Source organism: Epinephelus fuscoguttatus, linkage group LG15, assembly GCF_011397635.1.
Source record: "Epinephelus fuscoguttatus linkage group LG15, E.fuscoguttatus.final_Chr_v1".
NCBI classification, from domain to species: Eukaryota; Metazoa; Chordata; class Actinopteri; order Perciformes; family Serranidae; genus Epinephelus; species Epinephelus fuscoguttatus.
Genome location: NC_064766.1, coordinates 23,638,702 through 23,653,793, shown reverse-complemented (window position 1 = coordinate 23,653,793; position 15,092 = coordinate 23,638,702). Strand labels below are relative to the sequence as shown.

The 15,092-nt window shown below is 38.7% G+C and overlaps 1 protein-coding gene across 1 annotated transcript in view; it reads left to right on the top strand.

The window, feature by feature from the left end:
- The first annotated feature begins 1,143 nt into the window (after window positions 1–1,143).
- The window catches only part of tnk2b (tyrosine kinase, non-receptor, 2b), a 101,596-nt gene continuing 87,647 nt past the window's right edge, over window positions 1,144–15,092 (top strand). Inside the window, exon 1 of the mRNA XM_049597255.1 lies at window positions 1,144–1,382. The gene's annotated coding sequence lies outside the window, so the exon portion shown is untranslated. The remainder of the gene's footprint in view (window positions 1,383–15,092) is intronic.

Genomic DNA, 15,092 nt, shown 5'->3' with positions numbered 1-15,092 from the left:
CCAAACTCTACAGAGAAATCTTCTTGTAGAGTCAAAGGAAATATGTAACGACAATGTGCAACAAAGCTGCATTAGCTTTAGTTTAAACTAAACCTGGTTTCCTGATAGGAGGCTGCAAGGATATTAACTGGTGGTAAAAAGTGTGAGCTTATCACCCTTAGTACGAACGTCTCTTCTTGGCTGCTGGTGCTGCTTTCAAGGCTCTTAATGATCAGTTCCATCTTATATCACAGATCTTTTTCAATGACACTCAGGCCCCACAAAGTGTGTCATCAAAAGAGCCATTTGGACCAAAAATCATAAAGTATAGTGCAATAAAATGTAGAAAACAAGGGTGTTTACTAAACATGTTTATTCATTAGAATTTCCGGTGGGAAAATATCACAAAATAAAATGGTAACAAAACTATACATGAAAGGGACAGCTCCCTCTCACCTGAAGTGGACGCCATTAATGTTTACATGTCACGCTGACATGAGCCTCTTGTCCATGAGTAGATGCACGCTTCCTTCTGCACAGTGATACAGTTGGTGAGTGTAGTTTGTAGTAACTGCTAGCTCACTTAGCACCACTGAGCTAGCTAACGTTACAGCTTATCTGAGGACAACGGCATTAATATTTACATATTGTGCTGTCACAAGCACGAGCCTCTCGCTCGTCCGTGAGTAGATGCACTCTTCCCTCTGTGCAGTGATACAGTTGGCAGGTGTAGTTTGATAGAAAGAAAATAGTTCCTACATGAAACTGCTCACAACAAGGTCTGTGGATTATCTTGAGTAACCAGGTCATGATTTCTGGAAAGAGACATTGATGTTGAGTTTTTCAAATGTATTTTTTGGCGCTTTGAGCACCACAAGCTGAGTGCCATCTAGTTCCATTATATTGGAGAGAAGGCAGACATCTCTATGGCTGATATCTTTAACACTCTGCAACTCACACCAAAACAATCTAGACTAATAAATAGAACTACAGGTAAGAGGGAAAATATGTATTTTTTTATTTGGGGTTGAACTATCCCTTTAAAGCTCAAGGATCAAGCCACCCCAAAAGAAAAAGAGGTTTCATTAACTAACCAAAGTCTCTGTGAGTGTAGTGATCCATCTGAGATACACAGACGATCTTTGTGTTGTACAAAGACAGCAAAGAAGTGACGCCAGCAGCCTGAGCTCAGACCCGGGCTGTGTTTTCGGACAGGGTTGTAGTGTCAGTGAACCATTCAGCACCGACTGCTGCAAACTTCACCCAGCCTCCTCCACTTCACGGCCCAGGCCCCGTACAGACTCGCAGATGTCGGGACTTACGGACTTGTAGCCGGTTTGTTGGAGTGCCAGGACACACCGGAACAGGAGGTGACAGCAAGTGACAGGAGCTGAGATTGACAGGTAGGCGCACTCACTGGGAGGCAAACACAACCAGAGCTTTATTAATCATTTCCGTTGTAAAGTGTGAACTATGCAACATTAAGACAGGACAGAGGATGCTGCTTTGGGATTTGACCACTTGTCAGAATCTTGTAGTGTCCGCAGGCACGCTGTTGGTTTGTTTGCAGTGTTTGCGGGAAACTTTGGCTCGTGAGCCACAAAACTTTTCTTTTTTTGACACAATGTCGCGAGACAACTTTTATGGCTCCATGCTGACACTGTGCTGATGACACTGAAAGAGTTAATAACAGGAGGAAGCGAAAAAGGAAAGGTTAATTAAAATGTAATGATGATGAAATTGCTGAAATGAAACAGGAAAAAAGTTTTAGTGGTTCTTTGTCAGACTTAGGAATTGTCTCTTAAATAAAAAATAAAATAAAATAAAAATGATGGTGATGATGAAGATGAAGATAATAATAATAATAATAATGATAATAATTATAGAAATGATAAAAAATAATTATAATAATTATAATAATATTAAGATGCACTGGTTAGGAATTGTCTCTTAAATAAATAAATAAAATAAAATAAGATAAAATGATGGTGATGATGATGATGATGATGATGATGAAGATATAATAATAATAATGATAATAATTATAGAAATAATAAAAAATAGTTATAATAATGATAATAATATTAAGATGCACTGGTTAGGAATTGTCTCTTAAATAAATAAATAAATAAAATAAGATAAAATGATGGTGATGATGATAATAATAATAATAATAATAATAATAATAATAATATAATAATAAGATGCACTGGTTGTCTGTCTTAAATAGATTTTTAAAAATGGGTGTTTAGTGCAGGCAATGCACCAAACACAAACACTACGATGATAAAAATTGCTGAAATGAAACATTTGAAAATTTATAAATAGATGAATAAATAAAATGGTAATAATGATAATAATAATGATAAGAAGAAGAAAATGCACTGGTGACCTGATTTAAACAGATTAAAAGTGGATGTTTGGTGCAGTTAATTCTCTTCAAAGCATTTTATATACTTCTAACTAAGAAATTATTACAACCAAAAAATCAAAAAGAAGAATATCAGAGAAGCCAGTGAACCCTTTATTTAACTATTTATAAATGCATATAAATCAGATACTAACAGAGGGGTCATCTCCGGACTCTGTAAATCTCCCCACAGTCTAAAAGTTTATTCGACAAAATATATAAAGGTGAGATGGAAAAAGGAAGGAGACCTGTCAATAACAGATGAATAATGGCAACATATCTGTGTATTTCAGTGGAGAAGCACTAAATCTAATGCATGGAAACTTATACTAAACTTATACCCACTTTACTTATAGAGATTTTTTATTAACGTACAAAACAATAACATAGGTTGTCATCTCAAGTTGCAGTTATGTGCAAAAAAAAAAAGGATACTGGAGACTGACAAGAACCAAAAAAAATAGAACAAGTGGAGGAAAAACAAACAAACAAACAAAAAACAAACAAACAAAAAGGCATAATATTACAGTTGTGTGCCTTGAAACTGGTGGCGTTTAGTTTAAAATGATTTGTCCCAGTGGATTTTAACAGTCAGCCATTTACATGCCTGACTCACACACCTGTACCTTCAAACCAAATGGTAAAAACAGCCTGTATACATGTCTTTATACAAGCCATGGAGGAGAAGAGGTGTAGCGTGTGGTGACAGAGAGATTTTAAATTGAAATGACAGTGCTGCGTCACCACATCCTCTTGTTAAGATTCAATTTGAATTCTATTTTCTTTATAAAGCCCAATATCACAAATCACAGTTTGCCTCACAGGGCTTTACAGCATGCGACATCCCTCTGTCCTTAGGACCCTCACAGCGATAAGGGAAAACATCCCAAAAAAACATTTAACAGGGGAAAAAAATGGTAGAAACTTCAGGAAGAGCAACTGAGTAGGGATCCTTTTTGAAATAGATGTAATGTGTACATATCAGATCAACATAATAAATGTGCAGTGATCCATATGACAAAAGTATATATTAAGAGAGGGAGAGACAGACAACCCTCACGCAATCCAGCCCAACCAAATTATAGCTAAAGAAAAAGAAAACTACATCATCTTTTGGACATCTACCACAAAAATCCAAAATATACTTCAATGCTATTTGGCCCTAAAGAGACAGTACATAATGACAAACTATCTGACCACTGTGACAGATCAGACACTAAGAAAGATACTGACTATGTAGTGATCACAGCCTGGACATAGAGATCAGCAGACACAGGCAGACCTGAGAAGACAGGCTGTGTCAGCTCTGTCCTCAGAGACAGGTGGAGACACAGCAACATGTTCTGCTACAGTGTAGCACATATGAAGACATCACAACAAAGTTCTTTTCAAAAATTAAATACAAAATAAGATAAAATTGTTGTCAGTTGTTTTTGAATTTCCACTGTCTTAAATTGCAATTGTGCTTTAGTAACACATAAGAAATGTTATGCCAATAAAGCTTATTGAATTGAGTTGACAGAGACAGACAGAGAGGCATGGCAGTAATGACAATAGCTGCAACAACATTAATTTTAGTAATAACATAAAAAATACTGTTAATAATATATTGGCAGTTTATATGTTATATGTATAGAAGTTAAAAGTTAACCTCCTCTACATGTAAACACAGAGGCAAGAGGACACTTTAAATCCACTCTACCTGAGTGTAAACAAAATGGACAGTACGTTTGCCCAATCACGTTCATTGTGGGCGTCGGTGTTCAATTGTCCAATCAGATTTCTTGTTTACTTCCGGTTGCGCAAAATAAGAGCCAATCGCGTGACGATTTACAGATGAAGCGCTGTTTTTAGAAATGCAGGTTACAGCTTGACTTAATTTTTATCAGCAGTGATTCTGAGAACTTTGTATAGCTTAATTATTTATTTAAAACAAACTTATGCAAGTAATGAAAAGATGAGAGGCGAAATCGAGCCGTGAGGTCGGTTAAACCGGAGTTACGCCGCGGCGCGTGCCTCAATCTCGCCGGAAACTCCGCCTGAGATAACGGAGTGGGCTCGGATATTTCTTGCTAGCTGGTTAGCTCGTTATGACGCTGCATAGCGGGAAGGAGCCAACAGGTGAGAGCTGCTGTCACTACTTGTTGTAAAAGATTTAATTTGCAAACCCGAGGTGGCGCTACATGTAGTTAGCTACAATAGCTAACTACATGTAGCGCCACCTACGGTATGCTAGCTAACAACAGGTAATATTAGGTAGCATAACTTAACCAGAAATAGACAAGGATACTCCAAGTAGCAAAACACTGTGCTTTAATTGATTAACATGCCCTTTTCATGAAGACATTTTTGACATGTGACTGTAAGAAAAGCACAAATTTAAATGCTAACTCTGTTTTTATATTAAATCTTTGTAGTCAGTCCAGAAAATACACAAACAAGCTTTTGTAGCTTAATGTACCGTTTAGTTTAAATTTTTCAAATACTAAATATAAAGGTTCAGAATAAATTTGGATTTATGAATACAGTACTTTGCTACAATGATCATGAAATTGATTAGATGTAAGTTTATTATTGTTATTGCATATACCAAACAGCACATTTTCCCAGTAAAGAGAAAGCCCACAGTTATCAACAAAATACATCTTTCTAAAATTGCTAAGACATTGCCAAAACAGATTAAGCATTGTTTCTGGATACATTAAACAAAATCAACAGTTAACAAAATGTCTTTCTCAAATCTAAGTAGATAATGGCTTGCAGGATAATATTTCTGTCTGACTGTGAAGGAAACTCCCCTTATTTTATTGGTAAAAGTGTTGCAGTGGTCTGAGATTTTCACAGTATGATAAATGCCTCAGAAGATATCACGGTTTCATGGTATCACAGTATTACAGAATTCATTAAGAATGCACAATTTTGGATTTTTTTTTAACGATAACTGATATGCCAGTATTTAACAACTCATTTGGCTGATAAGCAGTACGGATATCAATATATCCACTTTTTTCCTTACCTAATTTTAGTGATCATCAGGTTTCTTCCGTATTGGAGTTAACTTCATATTATGCATGCATACTCTTATCGTGATGGCCCACCAGCCGATGGAGACATGAAATTACAGTACTTTTCAATGTATGTGATATTCATTCATTGTGCAAATTAAGAAAAAGCGCGTTTGTCGATTCATTTTAAAGCCAATATCAGTCAATACCGATGACGTGCTGATATTATCGCACATTCCTTGAAATTATATTATTGTTGTCTGAATGACCCTTAAAGGACTGAAAATCTAAGGGTTACTTTACAGGGAAAAAAATACTCAAAAAACTAAAAAAAAATGCCATTTCCACCAATATCTGTCAAAAATAACCGCAATATGACTTTTTTTGTGTGTTGTGCAGCTTTATAAAACTGAAGCTATTATGAAAGTATATAAAAAGTATCTCATCCAAAAAAATCAAATCACACAGGATGAATAAAATACCTGCACATGTTGGACGTCAGAAAGACAAAATACGTAGTTTAGCTCTATGGGGGTTTTCTTGTTTCCACTTGTTGTGTGTTATTTCCCTTTTTTCTTCTTCTTTTCCTTTTTCTCTTTCTTTCTCTCTCTCCCTGACACACACACACACACACACACACACACACACCTGACACACCTGGTGTCAGATACGAGGCCTGAGGGCGTCAGAACAAAGTTTCTACTCCTACTCTTCAGATTAAGCACCTCAGCTGGGCCTAGCCTCTCTAAATCCCACAAAACACACGCACGCACGCGTGCACACACACACACACACACACACACACACACACACACACACACACACACAAACAAACTCATCCTAATAGAGAAGTTACAACAAGCATGAGCAATCATCAGCTGCACTCTTAGAAAAAACACTCTATCCTTCTCTCTGTCTTTGCCACACACACACACACACACACACACACACACACACACACACACACTACCAGCTTTCTGTACTAACAACTGTCATTATCTGTAGATCTGTGAGTAATACTCATAGTTTTATGCTCAGCATTATGTAACCCTTTTGCCCATTACTGTTTTTATTGGTACTATTAACCTTAATGTTGCCAGTGTTTGACTATAAAATCCGACTTATCCACTGTCGTCCGACAGGGTAAAGTCCAGGTTACTCTTGTACAGTAGACCGTTGATGAATCAGGTAGTCGTTGCTGAACGCCACACAGCTCGGTGTGATTCGATTAACTGTGTGTTTTAATGTTTACAGTAAAGTATAAGAACGTCTAACTTGCATGAATTTAGCTTGGCGCAGTCAGTCGATACACATTTGAGTGTCTGACTTTAAAAGGCTTGTAGTGTGATGTAGGGGTGTTGCCATAGCATATTGTGTTTAATTTTTATAAATGATATGTGGTAAGTGATAGGAAAATATATATAAATAGGAAAAATTCATATCGTGATACTTGCAATATTTTGACTTGTTGATACAGTACAGGCCAAAAGTTTGGACACACCTTCTCATTCAATGCGTTTTCTTTATTTTCATGACTATTTACATTGTAGATTCTCACTGAAGGCATCAAAACTATGAATGAACACGTGGAGTTATGTACTTAACAAAAAAAGGTGAAATAACTGAAAACATGTTTTATATTCTAGTTTCTTCAAAATAGCCACCCTTTGCTCTGATTACTGCTTTGCACACTCTTGGCATTCTCTCCATGAGCTTCAAGAGGTAGTCACCTGAAATGGTTTCCACTTCACAGGTGTGCCTTATCAGGGTTAATTAGTGGAATTTCTTGCTTTATCAATGGGGTTGGGACCATCAGTTGTGTTGTGCAGAAGTCAGGTTAATACACAGCCGACAGCCCTATTGGACAACTGTTAAAATTCATATTATGGCAAGAACCAATCAGCTAACTAAAGAAAAACGAGTGGCCATCATTACTTTAAGAAATGAAGGTCAGTCAGTCCGGAAAATTGCAACTTTAAATGTGTCCCCAAGTGGAGTCGCAAAAACCATCAAGCGCTACAACGAAACTGGCACACATGAGGACCGACCCAGGAAAGGAAGACCAAGAGTCACCTCTGCTTCTGAGGATAAGTTCATCCGAGTCACCAGCCTCAGAAATCGTTAACAGCAGCTCAGATCAGAGACCAGATGAATGCCACACAGAGTTCTAGCAGCAGACCCATCTCTAGAACAACTGTTAAGAGGAGACTGCGCGAATCAGGCCTTCATGGTCAAATAGCTGCTAGGAAACCACTGCTAAGGAGAGGCAACAAGCAGAAGAGATTTGTTTGGGCCAAGAAACACAAGGAATGGACATTAGACCAGTGGAAATCTGTGCTTTGGTCTGATGAGTCCAAATTTGAGATCTTTGGTTCCAACCGCCGTGTCTTTGTGAGACGCAGAAAAGGTGATCGGATGGATTCCACATGCCTGGTTCCCACTGTGAAGCATGGAGGAGGAGGTGTGATGGTGTGGGGGTGTTTTGCTGGTGACACTGTTGGGGATTTATTCAAAATTGAAGGCACACTGAACCAGCATGGCTACCACAGCATCCTGCAGCGACATGCCATCCCATCCGGTTTGCGTTTAGTTGGACGATCATTTATTTTTCAACAGGACAATGACCCCAAACACACCTCCAGGCTGTGTAAGGGCTATTTGACCAAGAAGGAGAGTGATGGAGTGCTGTGGCAGATGACCTGGCCTCCACAGTCACCGGACCTGAACCCAATTGAGATGGTTTGGGGTGAGCTGGACCGCAGAGTGAAGGCAAAGGGGCCAACAAGTGCTAAACACCTCTGGGAACTCCTTCAAGACTGTTGGAAAACCATTTCAGGTGACTACCTCTTGAAGCTCATGGAGAGAATGCCAAGAGTGTGCAAAGCAGTAATCAGAGCAAAGGGTGGCTATTTTGAAGAAACTAGAATATAAAACATGTTTTCAGTTATTTCACCTTTTTTTGTTAAGTACATAACTCCACACGTGCTCATTCATAGTTTTGATGCCTTCAGTGAGAATCTACAATGTAAACAGTCATGAAAATAAAGAAAACGCATTGAATGAGAAGGTGTGTCCAAACTTTTGGCCTGTACTGTATATCGATGCCATACTGTCACCCACGGCAACAATAAGCATGGCTGAAAGCTAAATTATTACCAACTCCATGGTGGTTCCAAAGAGGAGCAGCTTCAGTAGTGTGGAATAAACTGTGGTGTCCTGAATGTTTTATGAACAGCCCCGGACTTCTCAGACTCTTTTAGTGACTTACCGCTCAGAGGGAACTCATTCAGCGGCTCCTCTGGCAGCAGCACAGCGTCTCTCCCTCTCCTCTCTCGCCGTGCACACACAGGAGCCGGTGTCGTCAAGTGATTTTGTCATAAACCTTTGGAAATGTAAACCTATGTGATGCTCGCGGCTCAACAAAAAACTACACATATGTGAATGTGTGATAGTTGTGGTATCATAACAGCCTCTCACAGGTTACAGCGTGATGATTAGAGGAGAAATGGCAGCGCATAAAGGTCCAGGTGGGAAAAAAAACAACTCAATCATGTAGGATTTTGCTAAAAAAAAAGGAAATCACCTGTTGATTTATATATACAGATCCCAGGGGACAATTTTTTTGTATTTGGGAGCTGTTTAAATGCCTAATTTATTTATTTTATTGAACTATAGATATTGTATATAGAATCTAAATCTTACTGTGAGTCACTGAAATGAGAGATCATTTTAGTTTTTACTGAATATTTGAAGAAAACTGTAAAACGATATCACCTATTTTGTTGCAATTCTGTGTTCTTAAATTATAAATAAAATTATATATTTTAAACTAATTTGTTGTATCGTCAAGAGTATCGTTTTCAAAAAAAAATACCATGAAATATTGTGATATTATTTTAGGGCCATACACCCGCCCCTAGTGCGATGAAAATTATTGGCTTTCAGTTTGACAGAATCAATATTTCACTAGTTGATGATAATAATAAACTTAAATTATATTGAGATGAATCTCAGAGTGCTTTTAATGAAGTTTTAAAAATGACACACATTAAAACAAGGGCAAATAGACAGTAAAATTAGACAATAAAAAGACAGTAGATGGTAATATAAGTAAAAGTAAGAAACAAACACCAGTAAGTAATATAAATGAGAGAATCAGTACAGAAGAATAATGACAGTAACAGTTACAAGACAAATTAATTTGAGCTTGTAAAGGTCTTGAAAGGGACATTTAAAGCAATGGGAACTCAAACTGAAATGTTACCTCACTTGCTGATTTAATGCAGGATTTTCTGAACTACTCTTATTATTCCATGGTCTCTGTATTTGTATTTTACCACAAAACTCTGCTGGATAAGTCAGTGTTATATACATGGTACTGTTGCACACTTTGGACAATAGACAAAGACAGAAAATGATGTTAGAGAAAATGTCTGATGTGATGTTCCTGCCACCGTGTTGAAGCTTTGGTGTGGTTGAAGTGTCAGACACGCTGTTGTCGAACTGTCTTTTAATCAGTATGATAGTATCATGCAAAGGCTGTTATTAAACACAAGCTTCAGCACACAGGCTGCATGGCTTCACAGCACTTTTTGGGTCTGGTATTGTAGCAGGAAGCTGTATGATTTCATTAGATGTGAAAGCAAAGCTGCACTGATCTTTTTCTTAGTGGAAATACAAATAATACCACATCCATCAATACAACATGAATTTGAGTCATTTTTAATGCTGACATAATTTTTTTGTTATTAACATTTTTATTGCATTTAAACATGGAAATCATTAACGAAATTACATGACATTCAAAAACAAAAAGACACTTGCACGGAGCCCAGTAAATATTCACAGACATTAGTACAGGAAAGGCAGCTAATCATTGCAGTGGTAAGCCAATCTTTAGTGCAACGTGTCACTTACAAGTGTACCACACGGCATTATCAGTGTCTTTACATGATCAAATAGTTCCCTCCAGACATTCATCTGTTGAAACGTTCCGTTGTTCATTAACCATAGGGCTGGGCGGTATGACAAAATTTTCATATCACGGTTTTAAGAAAAAATCATATTGGATCCCCGTATTACACGGTATTTTGCTCAGGTTCGGCCAACTTGACGTGCTGCTGTGTTGTGCTATGGCCTATTCAAGTGCCGGAATTTGTTATTTACCTGACAATGCCTGAACACAACACACGCTCCGCTCCATTCATTTGGACTCCACTGACTGCGTACAGAAGCGACACGTAGAGAAGCCAGCGGGGTTGTTTACTGTTTGCCAAGCCGAGAGGCTGCATGTAGGCTGCATGAAATGTTAAAGCATTTTCCACCTAAGTTATTACATATATTTGAGTTATCTACAAGTTTACTGTACTGTTTGTCATCTACTCGCTTTCAAATGTCCGCCACGGACATTTACACAATGTCACGGATAAACATGGGTAAATACATGAAAAAAAATCATCACATATCACCTCTGATAATGGTTTATTCATTTAAAAACACATTGTGCTCGTTAAGCACACTATTTCATGTAGTTTTTATCTGCTGGAGGGTCGCGTAGGGGAGCGTACCACGACAAAAATAGAAGAGCTGCGTAAAATAGAGAGTTGTCGCACGACAGATGGGGGTGGTCGCGCCGCTCCCATTGCCGGTGGAGCCACTGTAATTGATTAACAGGGAGGTGAGCTGCTACGGGACTCGCGCTGCAGACGTGTCGCGCCTCTGACGTGCCCGGTGGAGCCCGGCTGTAACTGTCTCGGACTCGGGATGGGTCGTCTTCGGTAAGGAAAATGCGGTCCGAGCTGTGCTCTAGTGTGCACACCTGTGTGTGCGCGCTTTGTGTTGGTGTGGGTGTGTGCGCATCAGGGCGAAACTCCGCTGTGCGTGATACAGAGGGCAGAGGAGAATTGTGTACAGTTGCTTTGCTTTCAGGACTCTCTCCGGCAGCCATTCTCCCCTCTAAACTTTTCTATGCTCTTACTCTCACCCGCTCAAGCGTGCCTATGGTGTGCAGCGGTGAAATGGGTCTCCGCTGAAACACTTTCTCGCCGTGCACGTTCCGGACGTTGTTGGGCTATTCACCGGTATTGCGGTATATGAAAAATTCATATCATAATGAAAATAAATACCAGTTTTCGGTACAAACCAGTATACCGCCCAGCCCTAATTAACCATATCATTTTTCCAATTTAATCTTCCCAGCATCTTTTCACACGCATCATTTGAATTATCCACATATTTAGTGAGGTTCCTTGAGGTTCCTTCCAATACCGTAGAGTCATCTGAACACAAGCTATAAGGCCATATTTAATATTCTAAATACAAATTTATTAAATTCGGCACTACAGTTTTGTCGCCACTATGATGTCTGGTCTTGGTTTCTACTATCAGGGTTGCATGCTGTTGATTATATGAAGAGTATGATTTCCTTTATCTCCTGCCCCTACCTTGACCCTTCACATTGTCACAGATATGGCTGTAACTACTTCCACTTTTCACCTGCTGTACCTTGTAAACATCTCCCCAGGTTTACTCCATGTTTGAGGTAGACATGATCCAGTTTTCGACTGAATATGACACACTGCTGGTCTCTGGTCATAGTGGGAGTGCTCACATAAATACTGATGCTGTATCTTGTTGAGGTATTTCCAGACTTCCTGTGAAGTGCTCGTGATGTCATCTAGTCATCAGAGGGGCTTGATATTGTGCAGCCCACATGTCCTGCGAAAGTGTCCTTGAGGGGAAAATTGAACTTCCAACTTTGGACTGGATGGGAGCAGCAGCAGCAAAACCTATTCTAGCCACCTAAATAAATTTGGTGTCAGTTAAAAGTTCCACATTTCTAATATTTTCACTGCTTTACCTTGCCGTCAAATAGCTCTTTCCTACGGGGAACTGAAGCTGTTAAATCCATCAAGAGGTGAGCAATATATCAATTATACTTGATGTTCCGCAGCTTGTTCCACATGGGATACATAAAATGACTTTATCACGAACGTTGAATATAAATTGTCACATCTTCTTTTTAAGCTATCGGCATGAGACTTGCCTCGGCATTTCGGTCCTCCTGCTCTCTCCTTTCAACTCTACTTCTCACAGACACACAAAAAAAGACTCACAAACATGATACGTCACACGCACTTCATCACCCATTCAGACCACTTTTTCCTGGACGATGGTGTGTGAGCAGGCGATGCGTGTAGGGCTCTAGACCACAACTGTTTTGTCTCATTTTGCAACCATGGAGCACCAGTGCGACTTCAGAATATTATCAATACATGAACTTGAACTAGTTTGTTTTCAGCTCACAGTGAATGAATCCTCACGTTTAACAGTGCCGCTTTATGGTTTAACTTTCCCCTAACTGCTCCCAACTGTTAATGGAAAGTTTTAAGTTAACAGCAAACACGTCAAGCTTGAAACGAGCCGGATACTTCAGAATCGCTTTGATTTGTTTCATTATAAAAATATTTAATTTAACTCAAGTGTAACAGAACTTTTTTTAACTTAATTTTAACAGTACTTTATTTAGTATAGGCCTGTCGCGATATGCGATAAGTCGGTTAATTGCACAATAAATTAAAAGGGATTAACTGCCATATTCATGCGTGTTTGTTTTCCTCTTGTCTTTGAGTGTCTTTGTCTCTGTGGAGGAGGCGGGGCTATGGGCTACAGACACAGTGCGATCTTCGTGAGGGGGAGACGAGGTGGAGAAAAGTGAGTTGAGCGTAAGAGAAAGACAGGGAACTGGTTCCTAAACCAAATGCCACAGCCCCTGTGTGGGAGTGTTTTGGATTTAAACCAAATGACAGAGGGGAACCCAGTAATTTGGACGAGCTGGTATGCCGGGTTTGTTCTACAACTATCTCAACAAAAAGAGTGAATACGAAGAACTTAACTGCACAGCCGAGAGTGAGAGACTGAGAGTCTATTTTTTTGTATTTATTTATTTATTTAGATATTTTTACGTTATTTCGGATATTCAAATGTTCTTTTTTGCAGTCCTTAATATTTTTGTTAAATAAATGTTTATTTCTCTTTTAAAGGCTGTATTTGCATCATTATGCCTTTATTATCATTATATAAGTTTAAAAAATGTCCTAAAAACAGCATCGCTTAACGCAATAATTTCTGACGCAATTAATCGCCCAGCAAAATTGTTATCGTGACAGGCCTAATTTAGTAGTTAAGTATTTTAGTAGTCTATTTAAGAGGTGATTTCAAAATAGAAAGATATAAATTGTGTGTTGCAAAATAGCCTAAAAATATTGCAATATGATTTATAGGTCATATTACCCATTCCTATATCTATCTATACTCTCTTCAAAGCCAAACTCCACTGACAAAAACAGTCATTTTACCTCCAGAACACAGGAGTTGCTGGTCTACTGCTGCCTGTATCAGTTAGTTAGTGTTGTTGTGTGACTTTGGTGAATCTGAACTAACCCTTTGAAACACCAGAAACTTGTAAAACCATCAGATTTACACGTTTTTAAAATGCTGAAATAGGTAATATATTCATCCTTTAGAAAAAATGGTTTGTTTTCTCTTAGTCTTCTGTTATATTTTGTAAACAACTCTGTTTTGATTGCTGCTCAAAAATCCAGCTCTGATGTTATTCCTCGCAGGATGTTCAGTTAACCACTAAACTAGTAGGGTGAGGCTGAGGTCATATGATATAAATGCAGTTAAACACATTTACTGACACAATGTCAGTCATGCTCTCCTCACTAAAGACTAATTCAGTGGCAGACACACAGGCCACAGTTGTATGACTCTTACTGATGTTAACATTTACATGAAGGGTTGACAGTTGGTTTCCTGCGTGTGTTTTATGTGGGCCATTTTATGAGCTGTGATTTATGGCTTTTTACTAATTAAACAAAAATGCTGTAAATTTGAAAGGCCTCTGCTGACTTTCAGGGTCAAGACACATGAAGCATTAGGCCCTGATCACTGTCTGTGCCTTTTTTCTGTAATCAATCTACCATTTTTTACTGTATTTAATTTTATTTCACAGTAATTAGCAGCTAGTTACTAAAATGTTCAAGCAGAGGGTACTTGCTGTAGCTCTGGTTGAGGGTGAGAGGCTGTCGGTAAAATAGTTCGTTTGGCACAGGGAAACAGATCTGTGTGGGTACATGAGACCCTAAAAAAGAGGGTGGGTTACGGTAATTACAGTATGTCACAATTTTTGAAATGAAGGAGCTGAAATCTGTACAGCCACCACTCCTGTGTTGTTGTAAGGCTGTGTGTGTCTGTCATAGTGGATGTCAAGGTGCTTCCTCCTGCATTGTAATTCCTAGTAAGGGTCTTTTGAAAATGAAAGGAACCAGACATGTTCAAACACAGCCCTTCAAAGATGGTAGCATTAAAACTCTTATTACTGCCCTGAGACAGTATAATTACAGGTGATTGGACATATGAGATCTATTGAGAGGAAACTATCTGTCAGCGCTGGCTCGATGCCCAGCAAACAGTTAGAAATACAGGAATAGTGTCAAATGAGGGCAACTCCCCAACAGGATGTGACAGTTAACAGCAGTGTTACACCACCTTCCTGCAGGAGTTAAACACTCGATGACTCAGAGCAATTCAAGCTGTAGTTTATAGTGCAAGACCAAAATGGTAATTCAGAATGACAGTCGGGGGATACGATGTCAGTGTGCAAGTTTTACAGTGCTGCAGAGAATGAACAGTAA